The sequence below is a fragment of the Oncorhynchus gorbuscha genome, unplaced genomic scaffold (genome assembly GCF_021184085.1).
Source record: "Oncorhynchus gorbuscha isolate QuinsamMale2020 ecotype Even-year unplaced genomic scaffold, OgorEven_v1.0 Un_scaffold_2687, whole genome shotgun sequence".
NCBI classification, from domain to species: Eukaryota; Metazoa; Chordata; class Actinopteri; order Salmoniformes; family Salmonidae; genus Oncorhynchus; species Oncorhynchus gorbuscha.
The window spans coordinates 21,060-45,000 of record NW_025747129.1 but is presented as its reverse complement, the minus strand read 5'-3'; the positions used below and the strand labels follow the sequence as shown (position 1 = coordinate 45,000).

Genomic DNA, 23,941 nt, shown 5'->3' with positions numbered 1-23,941 from the left:
TGGTGATCCCCCTGCTACTGGGAACCTATTGGTGATGCCCCTGTTACTGGGAACCCATTGGTGATCCCCCTGCTACTGGGAACCCATTGGTGATCCCCCTGCTACTGGGAACCCATTGGTGATCCCCCTGCTACTGGGAACCTATTGGTGATCCCCCTGCTACTGGGAACCCATTGGTGATCCCCCTGCTACTGGGAACCTATTGGTGATCTCCCTGTTACTGGGAACCTATTAGTGATCCCCCTGCTACTGGGAACCCATTGGTGATCCCCCTGCTACTGGGAACCTATTGGTGATCTCACCTCAGATCTACTGGGAACCTATTGGTGATCCCCCTGCTACTGGGAACCCATTGGTGATCCCCCTGCTACTGGGAACCCATTGGTGATCTCACCTCAGACCTACTGGGAACCCATTGGTAATCCCCCTGCTACTGGGAACCTATTGGTGATCTCACCTCAGACCTACTGGGAACCTATTGGTGATCCCCCTGCTACTGGGAACCTATTGGTGATCTCACCTCAGATCTACTGGGAACCTATTGGTGATCCCCCTGCTACTGGGAACCTATTGGTGATATAACCTCAGACCTACTGGGAACCTATTGGTGATCTCCCTGCTACTGGGAACCTATTGGTGATCCCCCTGCTACTGGGAACCTATTGGTGATCTCCCTGCTACTGGGAACCTATTGGTGATCCCCCTGCTACTGGGAACCTATTAGTGATCCCCCTGCTACTGGGAACCCATTGGTGATCCCCCTGCTACTGGGAACCCATTGGTGATCCCCCTGCTACTGGGAACCCATTAGTGATCCCCCTGCTACTGGGAACCCATTGGTAATCCCCCTGCTACTGGGAACCCATTGGTGATCCCACCTCAGACCTACTGGGAACCCATTGGTGATCCCCCTGCTACTGGGAACCCATTGGTAATCCCCCTGCTACTGGGAACCCATTGGTAATCCCCCTGCTACTGGGAACCCATTGGTAATCCCCCTGCTACTGGGAACCCATTGGTGATATCACCTCAGACCTACTGGGAACCCATTGGTGATCCCCCTGCTACTGGGAACCCATTGGTGATCTCCCTGCTACTGGGAACCCATTGGTGATCTCCCCTCGTCACAGATCAAATACCTGCATCACTACATTTTCCTTCAGCTCCGTATTGATGTGGACTGTGTTAGAGATCCTCAACACCTAAAGCCACGTACTGTAGCCTTTAGGGAAACACTGGGTTCTTTGACTAACAATACGGCCGACGAGTTCTTTGAAAGATGAATCATGGAAGCCTCGCATTGAAGCGAGTTCATCTCGAACGCCCCGAGAGGGAGGAGAGTATAGAGTGTATTAGAAATAAACGGAGAGAGGAAGTTGATTGAAGGATATCTTCAGCCTCTCCTTTCTTTTTTTAAAGTGGAGTATAGATTCTGAGTCATTTAGTCATTTAGTGATTTAGTGATTTAGTGATTTATTAATTTAGTGATTTAGTGATTTAGTGATTTATTCATTTAGTCATTTAGTCATTTATTAATTTAGTGATTTAGTGATTTATTAATTTAGTGATTTAGTGATTTAGTGATTTAGTGATTTCGTCATTTATTAATTTAGTCATTTAGTCATTTATGAATTTAGTGATTTAGTGATTTATTAATTTAGTGATTTAGTGATTTATTAATTTATTAATTTAGTGATTTAGTGATTTAGTGATTTATTAATTTAGTCATTTAGTGATTTAGTGATTTATTAATTTATTAATTTAGTCATTTATGAATTTAGTGATTTAGTGATTTATTAATTTAGTGATTTAGTGATTTATTAATTTATTAATTTAGTCATTTATTAATTTAGTCATTTATTAATTTAGTCATTTATTCATTTAGTGATTTATTAATTTAGTCATTTATGAATTTAGTAATTTAGTGATTTATTAATTTAGTGATTTAGTGATTTATTAATTTAGTGATTTATTAATTTATTAATTTAGTGATTTATTAATTTATTAATTTAGTGATTTTTTCATTTAGTCATTTAGTCATTTATTCATTTGAAGTCTAACTGTTTAATCATTTAAATACATGTTTAATCATTTTAATACATTGGGCTTTTATCACGTTTCTCTAGTAATTACATCGTTATTTTCATTGTGTCAATCAAACTAACTCATACATCTCCAAGGCTCTACTGTACATCTCTATTAGAGATATAAGTACATCTTGAAAACAACCTGTCTAACATCTACTATAGACCAGAGCCCTATTCCCTATATAGTGGTACTACTATAGACCAGAGCCCTATTCCCTATATAGTGGCACTACTATAGACCAGAGCCCTATTCCCTATATAGTGGTACTACTATAGACCAGGGCCCTATTCCCTATATAGTGGTACTACTATAGACCAGAGCCCTATTCTCTATATAGTACACTACTATAGACCAGAGCCCTATTCCCTATATAGTACACTACTATAGACCAGAGCCCTATTCCCTATATAGTACACTACTATAGACCAGAGCCCTATTCCCTATATAGTGGTACTTCTATAGACCAGAGCCCTATTCCCTATATAGTGGTACTACTATAGACCAGAGCCCTATTCCCTATATAGTGGCACTACTATAGACCAGAGCCCTATTCCCTATATAGTGGTACTACTATAGACCAGGGCCCTATTCCCTATATAGTGGTACTACTATAGACCAGAGCCCTATTCCCTATATAGTGGTACTACTATAGACCAGAGCCCTATTCCCTATATAGTGGTACTACTATAGACCAGGGCCCTATTCCCTATATAGTGGTACTACTATAGACCAGAGCCATATTCCCTATATAGTACACTACTATAGACCAGAGTCCTATTCCCTATATAGTGGTACTACTTTAGACCAGAGCCCTATTCCCTATATAGTGGTACTACTATAGACCAAAGCCCTATTCCCTATATAGTGGTACTACTATAGACCAGAGCCCTATTCCCTATATAGTGGTACTACTATAGACCAGAGCCCTATTCCCTATATAGTGGTACTACTATAGACCAGGGCCCTATTCCCTATATAGTGGTACTACTATAGACCAGAGCCCTACTCCCTATATAGTGGTACTACTATAGACCAGAGCCCTATTCCCTATATAGTGGTACTACTATAGACCAGTGCCCTATTCCCTATATAGTGGTACTACTATAGACCAGAGCCCTATTCCCTATATAGTGGTACTACTATAGACCAGAGCCCTATTCCCTATATAGTGGTACTACTATAGACCAGAGCCCTATTCCCTATATAGTACACTACTATAGACCAGAGCCCTATTCCCTATATAGTACACTACTATAGACCGTAGTGCTCTACATAGGGAATAGGATGCTAGATGGGACACTACCCTGGTGTCTCCTTGATCTTAGATCCAGCCGTTAACTAACAGACAGCGATGATTCAGTCGACAGGCTAAACTGAACGAGACAGTGTTTGTCGTCTCAGGTCATAAAGCAGTAGAGGAATGAATGAGAGGAGAGAGAGAGAGATCGGCCCGGGGGGGCCGTGATTAGAGGCTCTATTGTGTTTCTGCTTGTGAAACAAAGAAGCTATTTTAAAAAACCGGTTCCTCCTGGAGTGCTGGTCGGTCCCCTGGGGGTCGAGGGGGACAAACATCAGCAGATGTGCGTGTGTGTGTGAGTGTGAGTGTGTGTGTGTGTGTCTGAGTGTGTGTGTGTGTGTCTGAGTGTGTGTGTGTGTGTCTGAGTGTGTGTGTGTGTGTGTGTGTGTGTGTGTGTGTGTGTGTGTGTGTGTGTGTGTGTGTGTGTGTGTGTGTGTGTGTGTGTGTGTGTGTGTGTGTGTGTGTGTGTGTGTGTGTGTGTGTGTGTGTGTGTGTGTGTGTGTGTGTGAGAGTGTGTGTGTGAGAGTGTGTGTGTGTGTGTGTGTGTGTGTGTGTGTGTGTGTGTGTGTGTGTGTGTGTGTGTGTTGTGAGTTTGTGTTGTGAGTTTGTTTGTTTCATTGCTTGCTGTTTGGGGTTTTAGTCTCTGAGCACTTTGTGTCACCAGCTGATATAAAAGGGCTTTATAAATAAATATTATTGATTCTGTGTGTGTGTGTGTGTGTGTGTGTGTGTGTGTGTGTGTGTGTGTGTGTGTGTGTGTGTGTGTGTGTGTGTGTGTGTGTGTGTGTGTGTGCTGGGGTGTGCTGGGGTGTGTGTGTGTGCTGGGGGGTGTGTGTGTGTGTGTGCTGGGGTTTGTGTGTGTGTGTGCTGGGGGTGTGTGTGTGTGTGTGCTGGGGTGTGTGTGTGCTGGTGTGTGTGTGTGTGTGTGTGTGTGTGTGTGTGTGTGTGTGTGTGTGTGTGTGTGTGTGTGTGTGTGTGTGTGTGTGTGTGTGTGTGTGCTGGGGTGTGCTGGGGTGTGCTGGGGTGTGCTGGGGTGTGTGTGTGTGCTGGGGTGTGTGTGTGTGTGTGTGCTGGGGTGTGTGTGTGTGTGTGTGCTGGGTGTGTGTGTGTGTGTGTGTGTGTGTGTGTGTGTGCTGGGGTGTGTGTGTGTGTGCTGTGTGTGTGTGTGTGTGTGTGCTGGGGTGTGTGTGTGTGTGTGTGTGCTGGGGTGTGTGTGTGTGTGTGTGCTGGGGTGTGGGGGCTGTGTGTTGTGCGGTGGACAGGTGTTTGTATTGTACTGACTAACCACCATGGACTAATGGAAAGGTTTCCTGTCTAATGCAGACTGAGGTTAGAGGTTTCCTCTTCTGATAGGAGACTGAGGTTAGAGGTTTCCTCTTCTGATAGGAGACTGAGGTTAGAGGTTTCCTCTTCTGATAGGGGACTGGTGGTAGAGGTTTCCTCTTTTGATAGGAGACTGAGGTTAGAGGTTTCCTCTTCTGATAGGGGACTGGTGGTAGAGGTTTCCTCTTCTGATAGGAGACTGGGGGTTAGAGGTATCCTCTTCTGATAGGAGACTGAGGTTAGAGGTTTCCTCTTCTTATAGGAGACTGGGGTTAGAGGTTTCCTCCTCTGATAGGAGACTGAGGTTAGAGGTTTCCTCTTCTGGGGTGGTGGTAGAGGTTTCCTCTTCTGATAGGAGACTGGGGTGTAGAGTTTCCTCTTCTGATAGGAGACTGGTGGTAGAGGTTTCCTCTTTTGATAGGAGACTGAGGTTAGAGGTTTCCTCTTCTGATGGGGACTGGTGGTAGTGGTTTCCTCTTCTGATAGGAGACTGGGGTTAGAGGTTTCCTCTTCTGATAGGAGACTGAGGTTAGAGGTTTCCTCTTCTGATAGGGGACTGGTGGCAGACTGATAGGAGACTGGGGGTTAGAGGTATCCTCTTCTGATAGGAGACTGAGGTTAGAGGTTTCCTCTTCTTATAGGAGACTGGGGTTAGAGGTTTCCTCCTCTGATAGGAGACTGAGGTTAGAGGTTTCCTCTTCTGATAGGGGACTGGTGGTAGAGGTTTCCTCTTCTGATAGGAGACTGGGGGTTAGAGGTTTCCTCTTCTGATAGGAGACTGGTGGTAGAGGTTTCCTCTTCTGATAGGAGACTGAGGTTAGAGGTTTCCTCTTCTGATAGGGGACTGGTGGTAGAGGTTTCCTCTTCTGATAGGAGACTGTAGGTTAGAGGTTTCCTCTTCTGATAGGAGACTGGGGTTAGAGGTTTCCTCCTCTGATAGGAGACTGGGGTTAGAGGTTTCCTCTTCTTATAGGAGACTGGGGGGTAGAGGTTTCCTCCTCTGATAGGAGACTGGGGGTTAGAGGTTTCCTCTTCTGATAGGAGACTGGGGGTTAGAGGTTTCATCTTCTGATAGGAGACTGGAGGTTAGAGGTGTCCTCTTCTGATAGTAGACTGGGGGTAGAGGTTTCCTATTCTGATAGGAGACTGGGTGTTAGAGACTGGAGGTTAGAGACTGGAGGTTAGAGTCTGGGGGTTAGAGGTTTCCTCTTCTGATAGGAGACTGGTGATAGAGGTTTCCTCTTCTGATAGGAGACTGGTGGTAGAGGTTTCCTCTTCTGATAGGAGACTGGTGGTAGAGGTTTCCTCTTCTGATAGGAGACTGGTGGTAGAGGTTTCCTCTTCTGATAGGAGACTGGGGGTAGAGGTTTCCTCTTCTGATAGGAGACTGGGGGTTAGAGACTGGGGGTTAGAGACTGGGGGTTAGAGGTTTCCTCTTCTGATAGGAGACTGGGGGTAGAGGTTTCCTCTTCTGATAGGAGACTGGGGGTTAGAGACTGGGGGTTAGAGGTTTCCTCTTCTTATAGGAGACTGGGGGAAGAGGTTTCCTCTTCTGATAGGAGACTGGGGGTAGAGGTTTCCTCTTCTGATAGGAGACTGGGGGTAGAGGTTTCCTCTTCTTATAGGAGACTGGGGTTAGAGGTTTCCTCTTCTTATAGGAGACTGGGGGGTTAGAGGTTTCCTCTTCTGATAGGAGACTGGGGGTAGAGGTTTCATCTTCTGATAGGAGATGGTTAGAGGTTAGGTAGCAGGAGGGAAGGAGGGGGACCGCTCATTAGCTAAGTGGACTTCCCTGTTTATAACCCCAGCCCCTCTCTATCTCTCTCTCTCTCACACACACAAACAAACACACATGCTCACACTATCTATCTCTTTCTCATGCCCTCGCTCTCTCTCTGTCTCTGTCTCTCTGTCTCTCTCTCTCTCATTCCCTTTTCTCTCTTTCTCTCTCACACACAAACACACATGCTCACACTATCTATCTCTCTCTATCTCTCACACACACACACACATTGCGTCGTGCTCTGCCAGTGACTGCCCATGGCTGTGATTTCTGTTGTTAGCCTAACTAGCATGCAGTGGATGGGATGTCAATGGGGTTTGCTAGTAAATCAGGTGGAACGCTAACATGCTAAGGGTGATTACAGTGGGTGGCATTGATTCAAAGATGAAACCGGAACAGAGATGATTGCCTCGCTTCGAGTCCTTAGGAAACTATGCAGTATATATTTTTTTGGTATTATTTCTTACATTGTTACCCCAGAAAATCTTAAGTCTTATTACATACAGCTGGGAAGAACTATTGGATATAAGAGCGACATCAACTTAGCAGTATTACGACCAGGAATACGACTTTCCCGAAGTTGATCCTCTGTTTGGACCAACACCCAGGACACGGTAACATGGCTCTCTCGGGATATGTTGTCGGAATCGGTTCAGCCACCGGGCTTCTCCATGCATCGCGCCGACAGAGATTAACACCTCTCTGGGAAGAGGAAGGTGCGGGGGTTTATGCTTCATGATTAATTGCTCATGGTGTAATCATAATAACATACAAGAACTCAAGTCCTTCTGCTCACCCAACCTAGAAATCCTTACAATCAAATGCCGGTCATATTACCTCACAAGAGAATTCTTGGCAGTTATCGCCACAGCGGTGTACATTCCCCCTCAAGCAGATACCACGACGGCCATCAAGGAACTTCACTGGACTCTATGTGAACTGGAAACCATATATCCTGAGGCTGCATTTATTGTAGCTGGGGATTTTTAACAAAGCAAATTTGAGAACAAGGCTACCTAAATTCTATCAGCAAATTGATTGTAGTACTCGCGGGGGTAATACACTCGATCACTGCTACTCTAACTTCCGCAATGCATACAAAGCCCTCCCCTGCCCTCCCTTCGACAAATCCGACCACGTCGCCATCTTGCTCCTACCATCTTATAGGCAGAAACTCAAACAGGATGTACCGGTGTCTTGAACCATTCAATGCTGGTCTGACCAATTGGAATCCATGCTTGTTTTGATCACACGGACTGGGATATGTTACGGTCAGCGTCAGAGAACAACATTGATCTGTACACTGACACGGTGAGTGAGTTTATTAGGAAGTGCATTGGAGATGTTGTACCCACTGTGACAATTAAAACCTACCCTAACCAGAAACCGTGGATGGATGTCAGCGTTTGTGCAAAACTGAAAAGCGTGAACCACCGCATTTAGCCATAGAAAGAGGTCTGGGAATATGGCTGAATATAAACAGTGTAGTTATTCCCTCCGCAAGGCAATCAAACAAGCGAAATTGGGGTTTTAGGCTGGGTTTCTGTACAGCACTTTGAGATATCAGCTGATGTACGAAGGGCTATATAAATACATTTGATTTGATTTGATTTGAAATGCCGGTACAGAGACAAAGTTTAGTCGCAATTCAATGGCTCAGTCAAGAGACATATGTGGCAGGATCTACAGGTAATCACAGAGTACAAAAACAAAACCAGCCACTTCCAGACAATCTAAACACCCTCTTTGCCCACTTTGAGGATAATACAGTGCCACCATTGTGGCCTGCTAACAAGAACTGCACCCCTCCCCCCCCCCTCCCCTCCTTCTCTGTGGGCGATGTGAGTAAAACATTTAAACGTGTTAACCCTCGCAAGGTTGCTGGCCCGGACGGCATCCCTAGCTGCGTCCACAGAGCATGTGCAGACCAGCTGGCTGGTGTTTTTACGGACATATTCAATCTCTCCCTATGTAAGAATGCTGTTCATTGACTACAGCTCAGAATTCAACACCATAGTAGCCTCTAAGATCATCATCAAGCTGGAGGCCCTGGGTCTCAACCCCGCCCTGTGCAATTGGGTCCTGAACTTTCTGAAGGGCCACCCCCAGGTGGTGAAGGTAAGAAACAACATCTCCACTTCACTGACCCTCAACACTGGGGCCCCACAAGGGTGCATGCTCAGCCCCCTCCTGTACTCCCTGTTCACCCATGACTGCGTGGCCAAGCACACCTCCAACTCAATCATCAAGTTTGTAGACAGCACAACAGTAGTGGGCTTGATTCCCAACAACGACGAGGCGGCCTACAGGGAGGAGGTGAGGGCACTCGGAGTGTGGTGTCAGGAAAACAACCTCTCACTCAACATCAACAAAACAAAGGAGATTATCAAGGACTTCAGGAAACAGCAGAGGGAGCAACCCCCTATCCACATCGAAGTTCCTCGGCATACACATCACAGACAAACAGAAATGGTCCACCTACACATACAGTGGGGCAAAAAAGTTTTTAGTCAGCCACCAATTGTGCAAGTTCTCCCACTTAAAAAGATTAGAGAGGCCTGTAATTTTCATCATAGGTACACTTCAACTATGACAGACAAAATGAGAAAAAAAATCCAGAAAATCACATTGTAGGATTTTTTATGAATTTATTTGTAAATTATGGTGGAAAATAAGTATTTGGTCAATAACAAAAGTTTATCTCAATGCTTTGTTATATACCCTTTGTTGGCAATGACAGAGGTCAAACCTTTTCTGTAAGTCTTCACAAGGTTTTCACACACTGTTGCTGGTACTACTACCATTACCACTAGTATCATTACTACCTCTAATATCTCTACCATTACCACTAGTATAATTTATACCTCTAATATCTCTACTACCATTACCACGAGTAGCATTACTACCTCTAATATCTCTACTACCATTACCTCTAGTATCATTACTACCTCTAATATCTCTACCATTACGAATAGTATCATTTATACCTCTAATATCTCTACTACCATTACCTCTAGTATCATTACTACCTCTAATATCTCTACCATTACCACTAGTATCATTTATACCTCTAATATCTCTACTACCATTACCTCTAGTATCATTACTACCTCTAATATCTCTACCATTACCACTAGTATCATTTATACCTCTAATATCTCTACTACCATTACCTCTAGTATCATTACTACCTCTAATATCTCTACCATTACCACTAGTATCATTTATACCTCTAATATCTCTACTACCATTACCACTAGTATCATTACTACCTCTAATATCTCTACCATTACCACTAGTATCATTTATACCTCTAATATCTCTACTACCATTACCTCTAGTAGTATGTCTACCTCTAATATCTCTACCATTACCACTAGTATCATTTATACCTCTAATATCGCTACTACCATTACCTCTAGTATCATTACTACCTCTAATATCTCTACCATTACCACTAGTATCATTTATACCTCTAATATCTCTACTACCATTACCTCTAGTAGTATGTCTACCTCTAATATCTCTACCATTACCACTAGTATCATTACTACCTCTAATATCTCTACCATCACCACTAGTATCATTTATACCTCTAATATCTCTACCATTACCACTAGTATCATTTATACCTCTAATATCTCTACTACCATTACCTCTAGTAGTATGTCTACCTCTAATATCTCTACCATTACCACTAGTATCATTACTACCTCTAATATCTCTACCATCACCACTAGTATCATTTATACCTCTAATATCTCTACCATTACCACTAGTATCATTACTACCTCTAATATCTCTACCATCACCACTAGTATCATTTATACCTCTAATATCTCTACCATTACCACTAGTATCATTTATACCTCTAATATCTCTACCATTACCACTAGTATCATTTATACCTCTAATATCTCTACCATTACCACTAGTATAAGTTATACCTCTAATATCTCTACCATTACCACTAGTATCATTACTACCTCTAATATCTCTACCATTACCACTAGTATCATTTATACCTCTAATATCTCTACTACTACCATTACCACTAGTATCATTTATACCTCTAATATCTCTACTACCATTACCACTAGTATCATTTATACCTCTAATATCTCTACTACCATTACCACTAGTATCATTTATACCTCTAATATCTCTACCATTACCACTAGTATCATTACTACCTCTAATATCTCTACCATTACCACTAGTATCATTACTACCTCTAATATCTCTACCATTACCACTAGTATCATTACTACCTCTAATATCTCTACCATTACCACTAGTATCATTTATACCTCTAATATCTCTACTACCATTACCTCTAGTATCATTACTACCTCTAATATCTCTACCATTACCACTAGTATCATTTATACCTCTAATATCTCTACTACCATTACCACTAGTATCATTACTACCTCTAATATCTCTACTACCATTACCACTAGTATCATTACTACCTCTAATATCTCTACTACCATTACCACTAGTATCATTTATACCTCTAATATCTCTACTACCATTACCTCTAGTAGTATGTCTACCTCTAATATCTCTACCATTACCACTAGTATCATTACTACCTCTAATATCTCTACTACTACCATTACCACTAGTATCATTTATACCTCTAATATCTCTACCATTACCACTAGTATCATTTATACCTCTAATATCTCTACCATTACCTCTAGTAGTATGTCTACCTCTAATATCTCTACCATTACCACTAGTATCATTACTACCTCTAATATCTCTACCATCACCACTAGTATCATTTATACCTCTAATATCTCTACCATTACCACTAGTATCATTTATACCTCTAATATCTCTACTACCATTACCACTAGTATCATTTATACCTCTAATATCTCTACTACCATTACCACTAGTATCATTACTACCTCTAATATCTCTACCATTACCGCTAGTATCATTTATACCTCTAATATCTCTACTACCATTACCTCTAGTATCATTACTACCTCTAATATCTCTACCATTACCACTAGTATCATTACTACCTCTAATATCTCTACCATTACCACTAGTATCATTTATACCTCTAATATCTCTACTACCATTACCACTAGTAGCATTACTACCTCTAATATCTCTACCATTACCACTAGTATCATTTATACCTCTAATATCTCTACCATTACCACTAGTATCATTACTACCTCTAATATCTCTACCATTACCACTAGTATCATTTATACCTCTAATATCTCTACCATTACCACTAGTATCATTACTACCTCTAATATCTCTACCATTACCACTAGTATCATTACTACCTCTAATATCTCTACCATTACCACTAGTATCATTTATACCTCTAATATCTCTACCATTACCACTAGTATCATTACTACCTCTAATATCTCTACCATTACCACTAGTATAATTTATACCTCTAATATCTCTACTACCATTACCACTAGTATCATTTATACCTCTAATATCTCTACCATTACCACTAGTATCATTACTACCTCTAATATCTCTACCATTACCACTAGTATCATTTATACCTCTAATATCTCTACTACTACCATTACCACTAGTATCATTTATACCTCTAATATCTCTACCATTACCACTAGTAGCATTACTACATCTAATATCTCTACTACCATTACCACTAGTATCATTACTACCTCTAATATCTCTACCATTACCACTAGTATAATTTATAACTCTAATATCTCTACTACTACCATTACCACTAGTATCATTTATACCTCTAATATCTCTACCATTACCACTAGTATCATTACTACCTCTAATATCTCTACTACCATTACCACTAATATCATTACTACCTCTAATATCTCTACCATTACCACTAGTATCATTACTACCTCTAATATCTCTACTACCATTACCACTAGTATTATTTATACCTCTAATATCTCTACCATTACCACTAGTATCATTTATACCTCTAATATCTCTACTACCATTACCACTAGTATCATTACTACCTCTAATATCTCTACCATTACCACTAGTATCATTACTACCTCTAATATCTCTACCATTACCACTAGTATCATTTATACCTCTAATATCTCTACTACCATTACCACTAATAGCATTACTACCTCTAATATCTCTACCATTACCACTAGTATCATTACTACCTCTAATATCTCTACTACCATTACCACTAGTATTATTTATACCTCTAATATCTCTACCATTACCACTAGTATCATTACTACCTCTAATATCTCTACCATTACCACTAGTATCATTTATACCTCTAATATCTCTACCATTACCACTAGTATCATTTATACCTCTAATATCTCTACTACTACCATTACCACGAGTATCATTACTACCTCTAATATCTCTACTACCATTACCACTAGTATATTTATACCTCTAATATCTCTACCATTACCACTAGTAACGTTACTACCTCTAATATCTCTACTACCATCACCACTAGTATCATTTATACCTCTAATATCTCTATCATTACCACTAGTATCATTTATACCTCTAATATCTTTATCATTACCACTAGTATCATTTATACCTCTAATATCTCTACTACCATTACCACTAGTATCATTACTACCTCTAATATCTCTACCATTACCACTAGTATCATTTATACCTCTAATATCTCTACCATTACCACTAGTATCATTTATACCTCTAATATCTCTACTACCATTACCACTAATAGCATTACTACCTCTAATATCTCTACCATTACCACTAGTATCATTTATACCTCTAATATCTCTACTACCCTTACCACTAGTAGCATTACTACCTCTAATATCTCTACTACCATTACCACTAGTAGCATTACTACCTCTAATATCTCTACTACCATTACCTCTAGTATCATTACTACCTCTAATATCTCTACCATTACCACTAGTATCATTTATACCTCTAATATCTCTACCATCACCACTAGTATCATTACTACCTCTAATATCTCTACTACCATTACCACTAGTATCATTTATACCTCTAATATCTCTACAATTACCACTAGTATCATTTATACCTCTAATATCTCTACCATTACCACTAGTATCATTACTACCTCTAATATCTCTACCATTACCACTAGTATCATTTATACCTCTAATATCTCTACCATTACCACTAGTATCATTTATACCTCTAATATCTCTACTACTACCATTACCACGAGTATCATTACTACCTCTAATATCTCTACTACCATTACCACTAGTATTATTTATACCTCTAATATCTCTACCATTACCACTAGTAACGTTACTACCTCTAATATCTCTACTACCATCACCACTAGTATCATTTATACCTCTAATATCTCTATCATTACCACTAGTATCATTTATACCTCTAATATCTTTATCATTACCACTAGTATCATTTATACCTCTAATATCTCTACCATTACCACTAGTATCATTACTACCTCTAATATCTCTACCATTACCACTAGTATCATTTATACCTCTAATATCTCTACCATTACCACTAGTATCATTTATACCTCTAATATCTCTACTACCATTACCACTAGTATCATTACTACCTCTAATATCTCTACCATTACCACTAGTATCATTTATACCTCTAATATCTCTACTACCATTACCACTAGTAGCATTACTACCTCTAATATCTCTACTACCATTACCACTAGTAGCATTACTACCTCTAATATCTCTACTACCATTACCTCTAGTATCATTACTACCTCTAATATCTCTACCATTACCACTAGTATCATTTATACCTCTAATATCTCTACCATCACCACTAGTATCATTACTACCTCTAATATCTCTACTACCATTACCACTAGTATCATTTATACCTCTAATATCTCTACAATTACCACTAGTATCATTTATACCTCTAATATCTCTACCATCACCACTAGTATCATTTATACCTCTAATATCTCTACCATTACCACTAGTATCATTTATACCTCTAATATCTCTACTACCATTACCACTAGTATCATTTATATCTCTAATATCTCTACCATTACCACTAGTATAATTTATACCTCTAATATCTATAGGAATATTTGTCACAGTAAAGGAGAAAGTGCATCTCATTTCTACCTCCCCTAATATCAGTGACCATTACCACGTCCTCTTTGGGTAGCCATGTCTTTTTATGTCTACCGGTTTCTATTGCCATTGGTGGTCATCAGCCTGTACTTGGTAATATCTCTACCATTGACCACTAGTAGATAATAGCCAATCTAATATCTCTGTTTAGGGCCAGATAGCCACTCGGCTTTTAGAGTTTGTTTCATTTTTCCAGTATTCTAAAATATCTTTGACCATTACCACTAGTATCATTTATACCTCTAATATCTCTACTCTCTACCATTACCACTAGTATCATTCACTACCTCTAATATCTCTACCATTACCACTAGTATCATTATACCTCTAATATCTCTACCATTACCACTAGTATCATTTATCTCTCTAATATCTCTACCATTACCACTAGTATCATTACCCCTCTAATATCTCTACTACCATTACCACTAGTATCATTTCTACCTCTAATATCTCTACCATTACCACTAGTATCATTTATACCTCTAATATCTCTACCATTACCACTAGTATCATTTATACCTCTAATATCTCTACCATTACCACTAGTATCATTACTACCTCTAATATCTCTACAATTACCTCTAGTATCTCTCTATATATCTCTCTCTCTCATTACCACTAGTATCATTTCTACCTCTAATATCTCTCTCTACCATTACCTCATAAACACACACAAACCTCAAATATCATTCTATACAGATTACCACTGAAGGAGCTGGGTAATTTACACACAAATCTCAAATATATTTGAATACAGTATCATTACTAGCCTCTAATATCACACAAACAAATACATTTGAATACAGACTTCAATGCAGAGTGAAGGAGCTCTAATTTCTACACCAAACCCCAAATACATTTGAATACAGACTTCTAAATGCAGAGTAAACCAGCTGAGTCATTTCAACACACAAACCTCAAATACATTTGAATACAGATTCAATGCAGAGTAAAGGAGCTGAGTCATTTCAACACACAAACCCCAAATACATTTGAATACAGACTTCAATGCAGAGTAAAGGAGCTGAGTCATTTCAACACACAAACCCCAAATACATTTGAATACAGACTTCAATGCAGAGTGAAGGAGCTGAGTCATTTCAACACACAAACCCCAAATACATTTGAATATAGACTTCAATGCAGAGTGAAGGAGCTGAGTCATTTCAACACACAAACCCCAAATACATTTGAATACAGACTTCAATGCAGAGTGAAGGAGCTGGGTAATTTGGAACAGAACAGGACTGAAACAAGAGGGATAATTACGGAAAGCCAAGGGCACACTCCAACACTCAGACATCATGTACAAACCAAGCATGTGTTTAGTGAGTCCGCCAGATCAGAGGCTGTGGGGACGACCAGAGATGTTCTCTTGACAAGTGTGTGAATTAGACAATTTTTGTCCTGCTAGGTAAAAATGAGTACATTTGATTGTTCATGGAAAAATGTATCGAGTAAAAAGTACATCATTTTTATTGAACATTCCGAATGTGAAGTAAAAATGGTCAATATCATATATCATATATAGTCAAGTAAAAGTGCAGATACCTAAAAAACTCTTCTAGTCTCTCTCTCTTTCACCACTGTCTAGGGGAAGAGAGAGCCCTCTCTCTCTGTCTCTCTCTCTGCCCTCTCTCTCTCTGAGCTCTCTCTCTCTCCCTCTCTCTCTCTCTCTCTGCCCTCTCTCTCTCTCTCTCTCTCTCTCTCCCTCTCTCTCTCTCTCTCTCTCTCTCTCTCTCTCTGCCCTCTCTCTCTGCCCTCTCTCTCTCTCCTCTCTCTCTCTCTCCTCTCTCTCTCTCGAGAGAGAGAGAGAGACTCTCTCTCTCTCTCTCTCTCTCGAGAGACTCTCGAGGAGAGAGAGAGAGAGAGAGAGAGAGAGAGAGAGTCCTCTCTCTCGAGCCCTCTCTCTCTGAGAGAGAGAGAGAGAGAGAGAGAGAGAGAGAGAGAGAGCGAGACAGAGAGACAGAGAGACAGAGCGAGACTCTCTCTCTCTCTCTCAGAGAGACTCTCTGCCCGACTCTCTCTCTCTCTCTCTGAGAGAGAGAGAGAGAGAGAGAGAGAGAGAGAGAGAGAGAGAGAGAGAGACCTCTCTCTCAGAGTCTCTCTCTCTCCCTCTCTCTCTCTCTGCCTCTCTCTCTCTCTCTCTCTCAGAGAGACAGAGAGACAGAGCGAGACAGAGAGACAGAGCGAGACTCTCTGACAGAGAGAGAGAGAGAGAGAGCCCTCTCTCGAGAGAGAAAGAGAGAGGGCGAGAGAGAGAGAGACAGAGCGAGAGAGAGAGAGACAGAGCGAGAGAGAGAGAGACTCTCTCTGAGAGAGAGAGACAGACCTCTCATAAACAGACACAAACCCCAAATACATTTGAATACAGACTTCAATGCAGAGAGAGAAAGGAGCTGGGTAAGAGAGACAGAACAGGACTGAAACAGAGGAGAGAGAGACAGCCAGATCAGAGGCTGTAGGACGAGAGATCAGACTGTAGGGACGACCAGCCATGTTCTCTTGACAAGTGTGTGAATTAGACAATTTCTTGAGAGAGACAGAGGATTCAAAATGAGAGAGAGAGTACATTTGAGTGAGAGGGATAATGAGAGAGAGTAAAAAGTACATCATTTTTATTAGGAACATTCCGAATGAGAGTAAAAATTGTCAATATCACATAGAGACAGAGTAAAAGTGCAGATATGAGAGAAAAACTACTTAGAGTAGTGACTTTCAAGTACTTTACACCACTGAGCGAGAGGGAGAGAGCGAGAGAGAGAGAGACAGAGCGAGAGAGAGAGAGACAGAGAGAGAGAGAGAGACAGAGCGAGAGAGAGAGAGACAGAGAGAGAGAGAGACAGAGAGAGACAGAGAGAGAGAGAGAGAGAGACAGAGAGAGAGAGAGAGAGACAGAGAGAGAGAGAGACAGAGAGAGACAGAGAGAGAGAGAGAGAGAGAGAGATAGAGAGACAGAGAGAGAGAGACAGAGAGAGAGAGACAGAGAGAGAGAGAGAGAGAGAGAGAGAGAGAGACAGAGAGAGAGAGAGAGAGAGAGCAGAGAGAGAGAGAGAACCATATGAAGTGTATGTGAGAACCATATGAGAACCATATGAAGTGTATATGAGAACCATATGAAGTGTATGTGAGAACCATATGAGAACCATATGAAGTGTATGCATTTAGACTGAGTGTTTTGTACGAGTTTGAGTACACACATGTATGTGTAACATACGCATAGTCAAGTGCATGTCTGCAGCAGTTCCACAGTCAAGGGAAAAACCTTGTATGATGCTTTGACCAGTGAACCATTGATGTTCTGTCCTGCGATGCTTTTCTATGTAATCTACAGTGTGATGGAAGTGTTCAATACCCCACGCTGCTACTGTCAGATATCACAGCCAGACCTATCTAAGATACCTCCTAGAGGGTTGATATACAATATTAATACCACACACCACTCATACATGCTCCCACACCAGATAGAGGGGATATTTAATAAAGCCACGAAGCCCTAATCCAAAAGTATATATTTTTACATTTCACTTTTAATGAGGAGGAAAGATGATGAGACTTTTTAAAAAGGATTTTCAGTCTTTAGGTTTTTCTCCCCCCCCCTCCCACCCCCCCGGGAGGAAACGGGATCTGTATAATGGAGGAGAGCAGAGGGGGAGGAGACGGGATCTGTTTGGATGTCGTTGGAGGAGGAGAGCAGAGGGGGAGGAGACGGGATCGGTATAATGGAGGAGTGCAGAGGGGGAGGAGACGGGATCGGTATGATGGAGGAGAGCAGAGGGGGGGAGAGAGCAGAGGGGGAGGAAACGGGATCTGTATGATGGAGGAGAGCAGAGGGGGAGGAGACGGGATCTGTATGATGGAGGAGAGCAGAGGGGGAGGAAGCAGAGGGGGAGGAGAGCAGAGGAGGAGGAAACGGGATCTGTATGATGGAGGAGAGCAGAGGGGGAGGAGATGGGATCGGTTTGGATGTCGTTGGAGGAGAGCAGAGGGGGAGGAGATGGGATCTGTATGATGGAGGATGGAGAGGGAGGCGGGAGTATGATGGAGGAGAGCAGAGGGGGAGGAAACGGGATCTGTATGATGGAGGAGAGCAGAGGGGAGGAAACGGGATCGGTTTGATGTGTTGGAGGAGAGCAGAGGGGGAGGAGACGGGATCTGTATGATGGAGGAGAGCAGAGGGGGAGGAGGATCTGTATGATGGAGGAGTGCAGAGGGGAGGAGACGGGATCTGTTGATGGAGGAGAGCAGAGGGGGAGGAGAGCAGAGGGGGAGGAGAGCAGAGGAGGAGGAGACGGGATCTGTTTAGATGGTTGGAGGAGAGCAGAGGGGGAGGAAATGGGATCGGTATAATGGAGGAGAGCAGAGGGGGAGGAGACGGGATCTGTATGATGGAGGAGAGCAGAGGGGAGGAGAGCAGAGGGGGAGGAGACGGGATCTGTTTGGATGTCGTTGGAGGAGAGCAGAGGGGGAGGAGAGCAGAGGGGGAGGAGACGGGATCTGTTTGGATGTCGTTGGAGGAGGAACCGGGATCGGTATGATGGAGGCGACCCCCTCTAGTTACTGGTTCTGATCCATGTGGTGTTGGGAGGGGAGTTCTTTATAACTCTTTAAAGGAGAGCTTTTTATTCTTTCACTGAGAGCTTGTGTGTGTGTGTGTGCGTGTGTGTGTGTGTGTGTGTGTGTGTGTGTGTGTGTGTGTGTGTGTGTGTGTGTGTGTGTGTGTGTGTGTGTGTGTGTGTGTGTGTGTGTGTGCGTGCGTGCGTGTGTGTGTCTGAGTGTGTGTTGTGAGTATGTCTAGTGTTTGTGTGTGAGTGTGTGTGTGAGAGAGTCTGAGTGTTTGTGTGTGTGTCTGAGTGTGTGTGTATGTGTCTGAGTGTGTGTGTATGTGTCTGAGTGTGTGTTGTGAGTGTGTCTGAATGTGTTGTGAGTGTGTGTGTATGTGTCTGAGTGTGTGTGTATGTGTCTGAGTGTGTGTGTGTGTGTGTTTCTGAGTGTGTGTTGTGTGTGTGTGTCTGAGTGTGTCTGAGTGCGTGTTGTCTGTGTGTGTTGGGAGTGTGTGTGTGTGTGTGTGTGTGTGTGTGTGTGTGTGTGTGTGTGTGTGTGTGTGTGTGTGTGTGTGTGTGTGTGTGTGTGTGTGTGTGTGTGTGTGTGTGTGTGTGTGTGTGTGTGTAGACATTTAACTTCAGATTCTAGTCGGCTGGGGCCGGGTGCTGCAGACTGTTCTAGTGCCCTAGCCAATTGGTTGATATATATGTTGAAGAGGGTGGGGCCGGGTGCTGCAGACTGTTCTAGTGCCCTAGCCAATTGGTTGATATATATGTTGAAGAGGGTGGGGCTTATTTTGTATTTTTTTATTTAACCTTTATTTAACTAGGCAAGTCAGTTAAGAACAAACCCGGACGACACTGAGCCAATTGTGCGCCACCCTATGGGACTCCCAATCACAGCCGGTTGTGATACAGCCTGGAATCAAACCAGGGTCTGTAGTGACGCCTCTAGCACTGAGATGCAGTGTTTTAGACAGCTGAACCAGGGTCTGTAGTGACACCTCCAGCACTGAGATGCAGTGTTTTAGACCACTGAACCAGGGTCTGTAGTGACGCCTCCAGCACTGAGATGCAGTGTTTTAGACCACTGAACCAGGGTCTGTAGTGACGTGTTTTAGACAGCTGATCCAGGGTCTGTAGTGATGTGTTTTAGACCACTGAACCAGGGTCTGTAGTGACGCCTCCAGCACTGAGATGCAGTGTTTTAGACCACTGAACCAGGGTCTGTAGTGACGTGTTTTAGACAGCTGATCCAGGGTCTGTAGTGATGTGTTTTAGACCACTGAACCAGTCACGTGAGAGCTGAACCAGGGTCTGTAGTGATGTGTTTTAGACCACTGAACCAGGGTCTGTAGTGACTCCAGGGTCTGTAGTGACGTGTTTTAGACCACCAGGGTCTGAACCACTGAACCAGGGTCTGTAGCCTCTATCACTGAGATGCAGTGTTTTAGACCACTGAACCAGGGTCTGTAGTGACGTGTTTTAGACAGCTGAACCAGGGTCTGTAGTCCAGCACTGAGATGCAGTGTTTTAGACCACTGAACCAGGGTCTGTAGTGACGTGTTTTAGACCACTGAACCAGGGTCTGTAGTCCAGACGATGTTTTAAGACCACTGAACCAGGGTCTGTAGTGACATGTTTTAGACCACTGAACCAGGGTCTGTAGTGACGCCTCCAGCACTGAGATGCAGTGTTTTTGACCACTGAACCAGGGTCTGTAGTGACGCCTCCAGCACTGAGATGCAGTGTTTTTGACCACTGAACCAGGGTCTGTAGTGACGTGTTTTAGACCACTGAACCAGGGTCTGTAGTGATGTGTTTTAGACCACTGCCCCACTCAGGAGGAGGCCCAGATTAAGCTGCATCCCTGTCTCACCCCACGGCCCTGTGGAATGAAATGTGTTTTTGACGACTTTAACCACACACTTGTTTGTGTACATGGACTTTCCATATGTTTTACCCCCAACACTACTTTCCATTCGTTTGTAAAGCAGACCTTCAGACCTTCATGCCAATTTGAGTCAAAGGCTTTTTTGAAATCAACAAAGCATGAGAGGACTTGGCCTTTGTTTTGGTTTGTTTGTTTGGCTGTGCAGGGTGAATACGTGGTCTGTCGTACGGTCATTTGCTCAGTACATTGTTTTCACTAGTCTGCTGTTAATGATAATGCAGAGGATTTTCTCAAGGGTTGCTGTTGACGCATATCCCAAGGCTAGTTATTGGGGTCAAATTTGTCTCTACTGTTGTGGATTGGGGTGATCAGTCCTTGGTTCCAAATATTGGGGAAGATGCCAGAGCTAAGGATGATGTTAAAGAATTTTAATATAGCCAATTGGAATTTGTTGTCTGTATATTTGATCATTTCATTGAGGATACCATCGACACCACAAGCCTTTTTGGGTTGGAGGGTTTGTGTTTTGTCCTGCAGCTCATTCCATGTAATTGGAGAATCCAGTGGGTTCTGGGAGTCTTTAATAGTTGATTGTAACTTTGTATTTGATCGTGTATATGTTTTTGCTGTTTGTTCTTTGTTTGTTCTTTGTTATAGAGCCAAACAGATTGGAGAAGTGGTTTACCCAAACATCTCCATACATCTCTGTGTTGGATAGATAACTCTTCGTGTTTCTGTTTGTTTAGTGTTTTCCAATTTTCCCAGAGGTGGTTAGAGTCTATGGATTCTTCAATTACATTGAGGTGATTTCTGACATGCTGTTCCTTCTTTTTCCGTAGTGTATTTCTGTATTGTTTTAGTGATTCACCATAGTGAAGGCGTAGACTCAGGTTTTATGGGTCTCTATGTTTTTGGTTGGAGAGGTTTCTCAATGTGTCATGTTTTGTCATTTATTATCTTGTCTTGTCCCTGTGCTTCCCATTCTATTCGTTTCCCTCTGCTGGTCTTATTAGGTTCTTTCCCTCTTTCTATCCCTCTCTCTCCCCCTCCCTCTTTCACTCTCTCGCTCTCTCTTCTCTCTATCGTTCCGTTCCTGCTCCCAGCTGTTCCTATTCCCCTAATCAATCATTTAGTCTTCCCACACCTGTTCCCGATCCTTTCCCCTGATTAGAGTCCCTATTTCTTCCTTTGTGTTCCGTTCCTGTCCTGTCGGTTCCTTGTTTAGAATTCACCGTGCTGTGATTGTGTATCGCCCTGTCGTGTCGTGTTTTCCTCAGATGCTGCGTGGTGAGCAGGTGTCTGAGTCTGTCTGGTTCAAGTGCCTTCCCGAGGCAACCTGCTGTTCACCTGCTGTTCAAGATCGAGTCTCCAGTTTGTCCTCGTCATTTCGAGTGAAAGTTGTGTTTTTTGTTTGTATTTACTTTACTGGATTAAAGACTCTGTTTTCGCCAAGTCGCTTTTGGGTCCCCTTTCACCTGCATGACAGAAGGAACCGACCAAGGAATGGACCCAGCGACTTCAGACGCTCGTTACACTGCCGTCGAGATCCAAGGAGCCATGCTCGGCAGACACGAGCAGGAATTGTCTGCTGCTCGCCATGCCGTGGAGAACCTGGCCGCTCAGGTTTCCGACCTCTCTGGACAGTTCCAGAGTCTACGTCTCGTGCCACCTGTTACTTCCTGGCCTGCCGAGCCTCCAGAACCTAGGGTTAATAACCCACCTTGCTACTCCGGGCAGCCCACTGAGTGCCGCTCCTTTCTCACGCAGTGTGAGATTGTGTTCTCTCTCCAACCCAACACATACTCTAGAGAGAGAGCTCGGGTTGCTTACGTCATTTCACTCCTTACTGGCCGGGCTCGAGAATGGGGCACAGCTATCTGGGAGGCAAGGGCTGATTGCTCTAACAAGTTCCAGAACTTTAAAGAGGAGATGATTCGGGTTTTTGACCGTTCAGTTTTTGGTAGGGAGGCTTCTAGGGCCCTGGCTTCCTTATGCCAAGGTGAACGGTCCATAACGGATTATTCTATTGAGTTTCGCACTCTTGCTGCCTCTAGTGAGTGGAACGAGCCGGCGCTGCTCGCTCGTTTTCTGGAGGGACTCCACGCAGTGGTTAAGGATGAGATTCTCTCCCGGGAGGTTCCTTCAGATGTGGACTCTTTGATTGCTCTCGCCATCCGCATAGAACGACGGGTAGATCTTCGTCACCGGGCTCGTGGAAGAGAGCTCGCATCAACGGTGTTTCCCTGCTCCGCATCGCAACCATCTCCCTCCTCTGGCTCAGAGACTGAGCCCATGCAGCTGGGAGGATTCGCATCTCGACTAAGGAGAGGGAACGGAGGATCACCAACCGCCTGTGCCTCTATTGCGGAGTTGCTGGACATTTTGTTAATTCATGTCCAGTAAAAGCCAGAGCTCATCTGTAAGCGGAGGGCTACAGGTGAGCGCAACTACTCAAGTCTCTCCATCAAGATCCTGTACTACTTTGTCGGTCCATCTACGCTGGACCGGTTCGGGTGCTACATGTAGTGCCTTGATAGACTCTGGGGCTGAGGGTTGTTTCATGGACGAAGCATGGGTTCGGAAACATGACATTCCTTTCAGAGAGTTAGAGAAGCCTACGCCCATGTTCGCCTTAGATGGTAGTCATCTTCCCAGTATCAGATTTGAGACACTACCTTTAACCCTCACAGTATCTGGTAACCACAGTGAGACTATTTCTTTTTTGATTTTCCGTTCACCGTTTACACCTGTTGTTTTGGGTCATCCCTGGCTAGTATGTCATAATCCTTCTATTAATTGGTCTAGTAATTCTATCCTATCCTGGAACGTTTCTTGTCATGTGAAGTGTTTAATGTCTGCCATCCCTCCCGTTTCTTCTGT

The 23,941-nt window shown here is 42.9% G+C and overlaps 1 protein-coding gene across 1 annotated transcript in view; it reads left to right on the top strand.

Annotated features, from left to right (window-relative positions):
* Nucleotides 1–23,941, top strand: part of LOC124026355 (multiple epidermal growth factor-like domains protein 11) — a 61,748-nt gene that overhangs the window by 21,049 nt on the left and 16,758 nt on the right. The window lies entirely within an intron of this gene.